General features: G+C 34.2%; 1 long non-coding RNA gene across 1 annotated transcript; it reads right to left on the bottom strand.

Moving 5' to 3' along the window:
- Positions 1–4,906: 4,906 nt before the first annotated feature.
- Positions 4,907–10,138, bottom strand: LOC127847322 (uncharacterized). The gene is made up of 2 exons (XR_008033922.1): positions 10,029–10,138; positions 4,907–6,770 (listed from the first exon to the last, which is right to left on the bottom strand). It is a non-coding gene; the product is annotated as an uncharacterized LOC127847322 (long non-coding RNA).
- Positions 10,139–10,308: the final 170 nt, after the last annotated feature.

Raw genomic sequence — 10,308 nt, 5'->3', positions numbered from 1 at the left:
TGAGTGTAAATTGCCTTTAAAGATAGCGAAAAATACGCTATGAACCAATTGACCCTTCTGTTTTCCTCATGTATTATTAAATTTAAAAATTAACAAAAAGCAGTACGCAGTAACTAAAATAATAATGTATTAAAGTGATGATGTTTTGTCAAAACAAACGTTTAATGTACACCAGTTATGAGAGACACAATCGGTGTGAACTGATAGAAAAAATAATTTCATTTGCTCAATAAAATTCTAATAATTAAAAAGTATTATTGACAACAAATATAACTATACAACTTGTTTAACGCCAACAGAAATTAAAAAATAATGTATCGTTTAAATGCATGGAAACAAACATAAAATAAGTTAATTAGTTCAAAAGCAAGTGATGTCCAATTTAGAGGCAAGCGCCGACTAGGGCTCCTTTATAAAAACACAAGTTAACGGAAGTTTTACAAGCGTGTTGTATGTGATCTTGTGGAAATCAATTTGTCGGAATATAGGCGGTCTCAACGAAAATAATTGCGTTTCTGCATTTTATAATTCATGTCCATTCAGGCATATGTGAAACGATGTAAAGGCTGGGAAAACGTACAGGGACAATCAGGGTATCAATCAATAATAAATAAATTAAAACTTCAGTTGCATCAGCAGTATATCATTGTTATCAGCACGTTGTCACATTATATAACACAGGATAGAAACAAACACCAATTAATTAAAGTGGGATCATCGCCTTATGAAACTTAGTAATGGGGGTTAAAAGGGGCCTTTTCACAGATTTTGGCATGTATTGAAGTTTGTTATTAAATGCTTTATTTTGATAAATGTTAATATTGGATCTAACAAGCTCACCTAAAAATCAAGAATTAAATTTAAAAAAGAAAATAAACGTAACCCTCAACAGGGCTCGAACCACTTACCCCTGGAGTCCTGCAGTAAAAGTCTACCACTTAGACCACTCGGCCATCCGTGCTCAAACAATGACTGATGTATTGTATACTTTATAAAAGCAATCCTCGTAGTTTCACAAAATATAACGACAACAACAAAACTCTCCAAATAATTCAATCGTTTCACGTTGCAACGTTTTATACTTTTCAGGTTGTTAAATCATCAAAAGATGCATAAATGGCTATTTTAGAGCATGGTAAATGTTTAGTATTACTGTTTCCTCACAAATATCATAACTAAAACAAAAATTTGCGAATCTGAAACAACTTCTTTTAATTTTGTCAATTTACCAAAACGTGAAAGGGGCCCTTTAAAACCGGTATAATGGCACACTTACCTAACAGATTTATTAATAGAACATTTATTTGTAAATTAAATTTAACCTTGTTATATCATACATCAAATTTAACTGAGATTAAAGAAAGCAAAAGAGAATACGCTTAAATGTTATTTCAGTTTAATTACTAAATGTTCGCACGCTTACTGAAGAATAAGAAATGGCACTGTTTGAGGCATGATGAAATAAACAGAAAACAATAATCAACTAATTCTCGTGTTTTAGTAATGAGCTTCAGAGGTGTATTGTCTTAGCGAGCGTTTTTTGTGGATATGACGTCATTACTCAGCGCGTGTTTATAAGGTCAAGGTCACCAATGGACCGAGTCGATTTTTGTTGGTGCTGACCAAAGACCACCTTACGATAAATGTACCTCTGTCATGAGCAAAGATCCCCAAACGACATTGTTTTGCTTCTAATACATCCCAGAGTCAACAAGCGACCATTTGACCTCTTCCGTAATACGTCTAAGGGCTTTTTTGTTTCAAAAGTAAAATTAAAGTTTTTGATTTATACATCTGAGAGATTTTACCAATTCAAATACTTTTTTGATACTGATATATTAATTGATAATTTTCAAATACTTCAGTATGATTGGAATATACACGTATATGATATGTTTTGCTATATAAAAATTGGTGAAATGATGAACAAGTTAATCGTGTTTTTTTCCACAATATTTGATTTGCGTTTGTTAAGTTGGGGTTTTCGCCGTTTTCAGTCTTATCATGGCGGTGTACGGTTTGATGAATAAGATTTAACTATTGTACATGAATAATATAATAAATAATAAAGTACATTTGCAACAAACATGTGTGTTCTAAAAATCCGACAATCAGATTTTCTGTGTTCCAGTGTATCACCAATGCTCACCACTTTGTAAGATTTGTAAGATTAACCCTTTGCATGCTGGGAAATTTGTCGTCTGCAAAAATGTCGTCTGCTGAATTTCTAAAATTAGCATTTTGTTCGATTTTTTTTCAAAGAATACTATCAGAATAGCAAACAGTTTGGATCCAGATGAGACGCCACGTTCTGTGGCGTCTCATCTGGATCCAAACTGTTTGCAAAGGCCTTCACAACTCGGTTCCCGCACTGTAAGGGTTAAACATTGATTGTGAAGGAACTTCTTATTGTCACGTGACTGTTAATGACGTATTCCGTTGGAACGGTTGTATGGATGTAGTAATTAAGTTGATGTTTTACGGGCAATATACGGATGTTTAATTGAATTGTTTCGATTTTTCCATGTAGAATTTTACGACAGCCTGCCTGTTGCTGTGTGTGTGCCTGGATAGATGTTTACGTGGTATACAAGTAAATGCCGTGGTAGCACGCATTTGTACTGTCAACAACTAGTTATGTTCAGATTCAATGGTATTTATGACGGTAGCTATGTTAAATTGGAAGATTGTGATGGGCCAATAAGAATTTCAACAAAATATTTCAGAAGCAACCTTCTATGTATTAATTGTTGTTTGTAGTGACCGGCGTATGTATCATGTCTTTAGAGTTGCACATTCTTTTATTGTTAATTCTTATTTTATATTGCAAAATAAGTATGTGCCTGTATGTCATTGACCATTGTTGACTACATTGTGTGTTATATGTATGTGAACTCATGGGCTTCGAGCCTATTGTATTCTGAAATAAAGCCAAAAACCATAGCATTCGGTTTAGAAAAGTTTATTACGATTGTGTCGATAATTATTATTTAATTTCCGCACAGCAAGATTACAAAGTCAAATCCTACCTCGGACTGTAAATAACGAATTATGAACAATGCGATGACAACATCATTAAGTTTAACACGGTATTTGAAATCACGAATTACGAAGAACTGTTTAATAAAAATAATCAAGAGTTCTTTCATCCACGAGAATAGATTCGACTTTAATCTGATCCATTTAAATTTAATATAAAATTTACATTGCAATCTTTCCTTAACATGATTATACAGCTTTAAATGTTGAGCTTTCAACGTCAATGGGAAGAGATGACTTTAGGTGCATAAATCAATCTTACGGTTCAATCAGGGACCTATACAAACATAGGTCCCTGGTTCAATCCAATTTATCACGGAGATGTATCACGATTGATATTATAACTGTTGAGGTCACACAGCTCTAAAAGATTTCATTAACAAATACAATGTTAAATCTATAACTTTTACAAAAAAGAGCATGCCAAGCCAAATTGATTTGAACGATAAAAAATAGGTCATGTAGTATGTACGAAAGAGCTCGACGCGATGCAAAGGACGCTGTTTTACGGCCATCTTTTTACACGGCGTTCAAATGTTTTTTTATCAAATATTGTATGCTGAAAATAAATAAAATTGTTATATTAATGTGATGTGATTAAATGCGGGTATTAAAGAGAAAGTTCATCTAATTCTGGCTTGTTGTATGACAAAGAATTTCGAATGATTGTGCTACAATATTGAGGACGCACTATAGAATGCACGCCTACAATGTTGAGTACAGTTTGGGAACTAAGGACCTTATTCCGGGTCCTCTTGCTGTATGAATAAGAAGCTGAATGGGATTTGTTGTTGTACTGATTAAAACTGTGTGTTGCAACCTCTTGCTTTTCAAACAACATTTGTTTGTGAACTTAGATCTCAGACGGTGATCCTGTTTCGTACCACTAGTTACCAATTGAAACATTAAAGATTGATGAAGATGTATTCCCACGCGTCCACGCGACACTTAATGGTGTTTTCATTAAAACGTTTTCATTGATGCTTGTTGTAATCAATTGGACGATTTACGACCGAGTCTGTGTGAACGTTTTATTGAAACGATTAGATAGATCTGTAACGTTGATATTTACCGACAGCGTGTATACAATTGAATTGCATCGTGACTATTTATGTGAGTCTGGAAAAACACCGATTAATAAATTATAAGTTGGCCATAGTTCACAGGTATTTGATATAGATATATATAAGGACATTTTTATCCAGTACCTGTGTTCTAGTTTCTATTCCCCGTTCTTGGAATGCGCATTCGAGAATTGCGTGCGAACGTGTGCTATCTGTTAAATAATTTTTATTTCTGATACGATGGCTTTGGGCCCAACCTCGACATTCGTTATTCTAAAGATGTATCGCCCTTGAACGGTGTAGTAGAATAGAAAACCAACTTTTGGTAAATTGACAAAATAAAAAAAGTTTCAGACTCGCAAATTTTCGTTGTAGTTAATAATTTATATAAACAATCTTCGTATTGTCACAAAATATAAGGACAACAACAGAACGCTCCAAATTATTCAATCGTTTCGCGTTGTACGCTTTATAATTTTCAGGTTTTTAAATCGTCAAAATATGCATATAATGGATATTTTAAAGCATGGTAAATGTTCTGTATAACGGTTTCCCCACAAATATGATAACTACAACGAATATTTGCGAATCTGAAACATTTTGTGTCGATTGTGTCAATTTACCAAAACGTTAAAATTTCCCTTTAAAGTCAGAGCAGTGCGATTTTGGATGGGAACGATATTGAACACAATCCTGATAAACATGTACACCATGTGCACATAAGTCTCTAAATCGATATTTGTATCGCTTTCTTAACCAATTCTGGTTTTGCCATTTTTCGTCAAGTCACTAAATAAACCAGGTATCAAACAATTTTACTGACGAGTGCAAGTACATACAACATTAATGATTAATGGAAACATTAGGACTTTGCAACCTGGCATTTGCAGCCGACGATACCTTTTCCTCTTGAAGTGCAATTTTTGTATCAATATTTTACTTCATGCATCACAATCTCTAGGCATAATTAATATGCCTTATATAACGTAAATATTCCATAGCATAATATATTGTAACTATAATTCAGGAAAAGAGTTACCTTGTTAGAACACAGTTTATTTAGTTGAATACGAATACACATTTAAATTCCGTCTAAGAGTCAAGTATATGATATTTAAATTGTGCAAACTACACACGATAACATGTTTACTGTTCGTAAAACATTCGTTATTTATGTATACGATATGTTGGGTGATTGATAAAAAACACGAGTATGAATACATCCTTTGACAAAATGTATGTTCATGGCGGATATATTCCTCGTTCATGTAATCTACGTGTGCAGGCTTATCAGATACGACACTTTCCGCTTTACAGGCTGATCAGGGACGACACTTTCCGCTTTACAGGCTGATCAGGGACGACACTTTCCGCTTTACAGGCTGATCAGGGACGACACTTTCCGCTTTACAGCCTGATCAGGGACGACACTTTCCGCTTTCATGTCTTTTTTTGTCTAATGGAAGTCTCTTCAAAACGAAAATGTAGTGTCCAGTGTAGAACGTTCCTAATAAGCATGTGCGGACTGCACAGGCTAATCTGGTACGACACTTGTCACTGATAGATATGCACACGAGATACATATTCTGCTTCTTGTGCAGCATCCAGCCTTCCGACACAAAGTAAATGGTTAGTTTTACATTCGTACAAATGTTACGCCGCATTCCTGGGATAATAAAAACGCGTCAATGTCTCGCACTCCCACGCGACGTTATCAACGGGAGGGCACAATCCTGGCGTAAGAATTCGCCGCTTGTATATGATGGGATTAAGAAAACAAACATGAATGTTTCGCCTTACTGCGCGTCGCTGTCACCGTCGCGAGGTTACATTCCTAGCGTTGCTAAGCTCCACAATACTTCCGTTCTTGTCCTCTACGATCAGTTTGAGAATCCGGCCGCGCGAGAACGGATAGTCCGACACCTCGTTGTTGGCACGCGACCACGCGTCGTCCGTGGCGGCCTGGCGGTTCGGGAACCAGTCGCTGACCACTTCCGCTTTTTCTAGGTAGCCGCCGGGCCCCGCTAAGAACTCCGCCACCCACCTGTACTCGTTGCTTACGATGGAGTCGCTCGTTTTTACCGAGTTTTCGGACATGTTAATGTTGTTGTTGTTGTTATTTTTAGATTTATTGTTCATGATTGCTCATCGGCTGTAAAGATGTCCGCGTTTTGTTAACATATGACACAACTTCCGCTTTCATCTACCAGTTTTTTTTCACCAGAGTTCATGTAAACACTAGTGAATACAACTTTTTTTGAGCTGATTTTTTTTTCAAAATATTTTCTATATATTATTCAATATCCAGAATAGGTGTGTTTAAATTTCTAACGCACTACGATTTTGTTAAATCCGCTTCTTTTACCTGTAAGAAAACCACTCACTATCTCAATATGTCCACGAATGTTTCACGGTTTCCTTTTAATTCTTGTCAACGTAAAGGCGATTATTGTCGTGTAGGCGATTATTGACTAGTAGAGCCAGGTCTATTAAACCTTTCCCCGATATTCCTGGTTTCTATTTCAATTGCCAACCTCTATCTCCTACCACATAACTCAGCAAACGTTGTCAACATATTTCCATCACTAGCCCGAGTCGAAACAAAATGTGCGGCCTTTGAAATATTTTCAAACCAGCTGCGAATCTTGAGTTTCGTTCGATTTGTGTCTGAAAAAGAACAGATACGACAACTCAAATATAAAAAATACAATTTTCAACCTTGCGACAAATGAAAATGATTTTATTTACGAAACGATATGATAGGCTAAACATTTTGCTTAAAAGCCGACACAAGAAATGAGAGAATCAGCACATAACCTTCAAGTATACATAAATCAGGTTTTATGTTGCAGAAAAAAAATGGTGAATAATTTAAAATGTGGAATAGTCAATTTGGTTTCAAATTGTATTGTAATATTGATTGTGTTGTCATCGCACAGTTAAACTTCCGAAATATCCCCAGACTATTGACGAGTCTGTTATTGCATCCTTTACCAATATTATGTAATTTGAATATCCATTGAACGAAAATTGAATAAAACTGATCGACAAAATTAGAATAATCGACCCATAATATATTTTAGTTATTCAAGCCTGCTGGAAGGTGGAAAGAGTACACTTGGGACGTCAAACTCGTACGGTAATGGAATCGCAGTGCAGAACAAACCTGTATGCTCAGTAACCGCATAGAATCGTTTCAAATATTAATTGCTATGTATGGTGATTTGTTTCATGTCTGTTTTGCTTAGAATTTGTCTTTTTTCATGTGAAGAAATTAACATTTTGACCATGCTTGCATATCCTCGCATTTTCAATTAATTATTTACAAAAATAAAATAAAATAGGGGCAATGAAAAAAACATTTAGTGAGGGGGGGGGGGCATTAGCGATTGGTACTTTGCCACTTTCCATCTAAGTACCGAAAAATGATTATTAATTGTGGGACAATAATATCCATTCATCTCGTTATTGACCGATTCGCGAATTTAACACAAACACATCGGAACACATCGGAAAATATCGGAACACGTCGGAACACATTGAAAATTGACGGACGCAAATTTCTCTTTTTTCTATCAATCAGAAATCCGCGTGTCAAAGAAGAAGTCATTTTTTAAACCACGAAATTTCACGGTGACGAATATTATTGAGTTAACAGTATTTATCTTGTCAATCAGGTCTTGTAGAACTGAACCTGTAGTTAACGGGTTACGTAGACTCGCTGAAAATTAGGTCAAATAAGCTTTTATCAGTTATAGGCCACTGGCTATTTGTGCATACGGGTCTTTTTAATGATGTTTACTGATTGGTTCTTGAGAAGACTATGTCCATGAATTATTATGATAATTTTTAATAGAATATTCATTGATATTTAGTTCTGGTCATTTTCATATAAAACATTTTTGTTGAAATTTATTTGCATTAAAAGCATTCGAATGTAATGCATCCCGATCGTTGAATTGCTATCGTTCTTTTTATATGATATGATATTAACACGTCGCCGTATATTATAATAGTTAACGGCCTGTACATGCATAATCCTTAGCGCTGTTTATTAACCCAAACACAATCAATCATGGACAAAGAAGCGAAGTCTGCAAATATTTTTGTTAGATTTCCACCATGTCTCTGTATTTATTTTGACTATAAACGTCAAACGTGCCACAGCTATAATTCCATCTTGTATATATACTATATAACATATTGATTTACAGGAACTATATTTTGATGGAATTCATTGAAATGTACCGGGAATGTTTGCAGAAAGATTATTTAAATGTGACCGACGGTTTTTTAAATAGCTGAACAAATCGTATCTCATTAGTGGTAAAGCACATTAATGCTCATCTCTATGACATTTTTTTAAGTATAATATTGATGTTAATAGCTTAAAACTGTTTATATTATGAAGTAGGTTTTGCTTGTGAGTTATTCATATCACAAGTCGAAAACAGCAATTGATAAATACGAACGCAAAAGGATAAATGCCAAACAAAATGCAACGCTAGTACATTTTATAATTTCTTAAATTGCTATGTATGTGTTTTGATGATTTATTAAATAAATAACATAGCATTTGAACTCATTGCACTCAAGACAATCACTCATTTACTTTTGTTAGTGATTTTATGTTCTTCATGTAGCATGCCTTTGTAAACCGTATGTCATGTGTTATGTGACGTTATACTTATGTTTTTATACCTAGTTTGCATTGAGCACAATTATATACTTCAAGAAATATTAATTTTAAATAGTTTTCACATCAATATGGTGAATGATAGAGATGTGTGATATGATAGAGATGTGTGATATGATAGATGTGTATGCAATATCGGTAGTAAACGGCTAAGGAAGTATTTTATATAAATTGTCATCCATTAACGAACATAATACGCTATACGACTTTAATGACAATATAAACAAAGCCGTAATATTGTCCATAGTGGTATTTTATTTGAAAATATAGATAATTTATATAGAATATTAGACAGTTAAGTGTTTATATATCATGTTTTATGCTTTCATAATGTTTTTATCCGTTTATTAACGGCTGTGCGTGCGTTTATTGTCCAGCAATAACGACTTATTTATCTATTGTCCAGCAATAACGACTTATTTATCTATTGTCCAGCAATAACGACTTTTTTATCTATTGTCCAGCAATAACGACTTATTTATCTATTGCTCACAGTTTGTGTGGCTTTACGTCGGTTTTGTGCATAAGCAGTGGGATTAAAACTAAATGGACCTTTCACCCAGTATAATCAACATTAGATCTTTATGTATTTTTAACACATACCGGATTTTAAAATAGTCTAGCTGTTGTATAATTGCATGCTAACAAACACAATTTTATTTAAAATTCAGACATATTGTTTTGTTATGATTGTCATATTTGTTGATCTTTTATTTGTATTATTGTATCATTCCCTGTTATGGCCATAGTAATTTGTATACATGTACTTGGCCAAAGGCAGAATGCCGGATCGCCAATACACTTTGAAACTTGAAACTTATTTAAATATTTATGTTCTTTCAGTTTATGTTTGAGTGCGATAAGAATTGTAAATCAGTTTAGTAAACTAGTTCCAAATTCATTTCAATTGTAATCATTTTAAACAGAAGATACATCATTGCGCAAGCAGCGAAATGTTAATCTTGTAATTAATATTCGATCGATCGAAAACAACATTTCAGGCTCGTTTTAATGATGCTTGATAAGGCGTTATTTATTTATGAAAATGTAGTTTTGCAATTCAATACAAACTCATGCAATTGAAGAAAAACAATCAGTTAAACTTAAAGAGATAATAAATTCCACAAAGCGCCTGTTTTAATGTTGCTTGATGAATCGTTATTAACTAATGAAAATGTCATTGTTTAATTCAACACGAGTATATGCAACTCAATACAAAATCAGTTTACCTCATACAGATAATCAATCCCACAAAGCGCTTGTATCCACCATGTCAATCGCTACAATCCTTCAAGTGGTTTGAACAGCTAAATCTCACGCGCTTGTGATTGGTATATCTCTGTCTTGTAAATCCGATAAACGGAAATGTCCGATAATGACCGAAATACATTAACGAAAATAACGGAAATTATATGACAATCATAAAAAAAATTAACGGAAACTTCCAAGCAGTTCTTAGCCAAACGAATATCTGATTGGCGGAATAACCGATAGGTTTCGATCAGTTTG

Source organism: Dreissena polymorpha, chromosome 10, assembly GCF_020536995.1.
Source record: "Dreissena polymorpha isolate Duluth1 chromosome 10, UMN_Dpol_1.0, whole genome shotgun sequence".
Lineage (NCBI taxonomy): Eukaryota > Metazoa > Mollusca > Bivalvia > Myida > Dreissenidae > Dreissena > Dreissena polymorpha.
The sequence above is the reverse complement of the archived record's forward strand: the minus strand, read 5'-3'. Positions and strand labels throughout refer to the sequence as shown.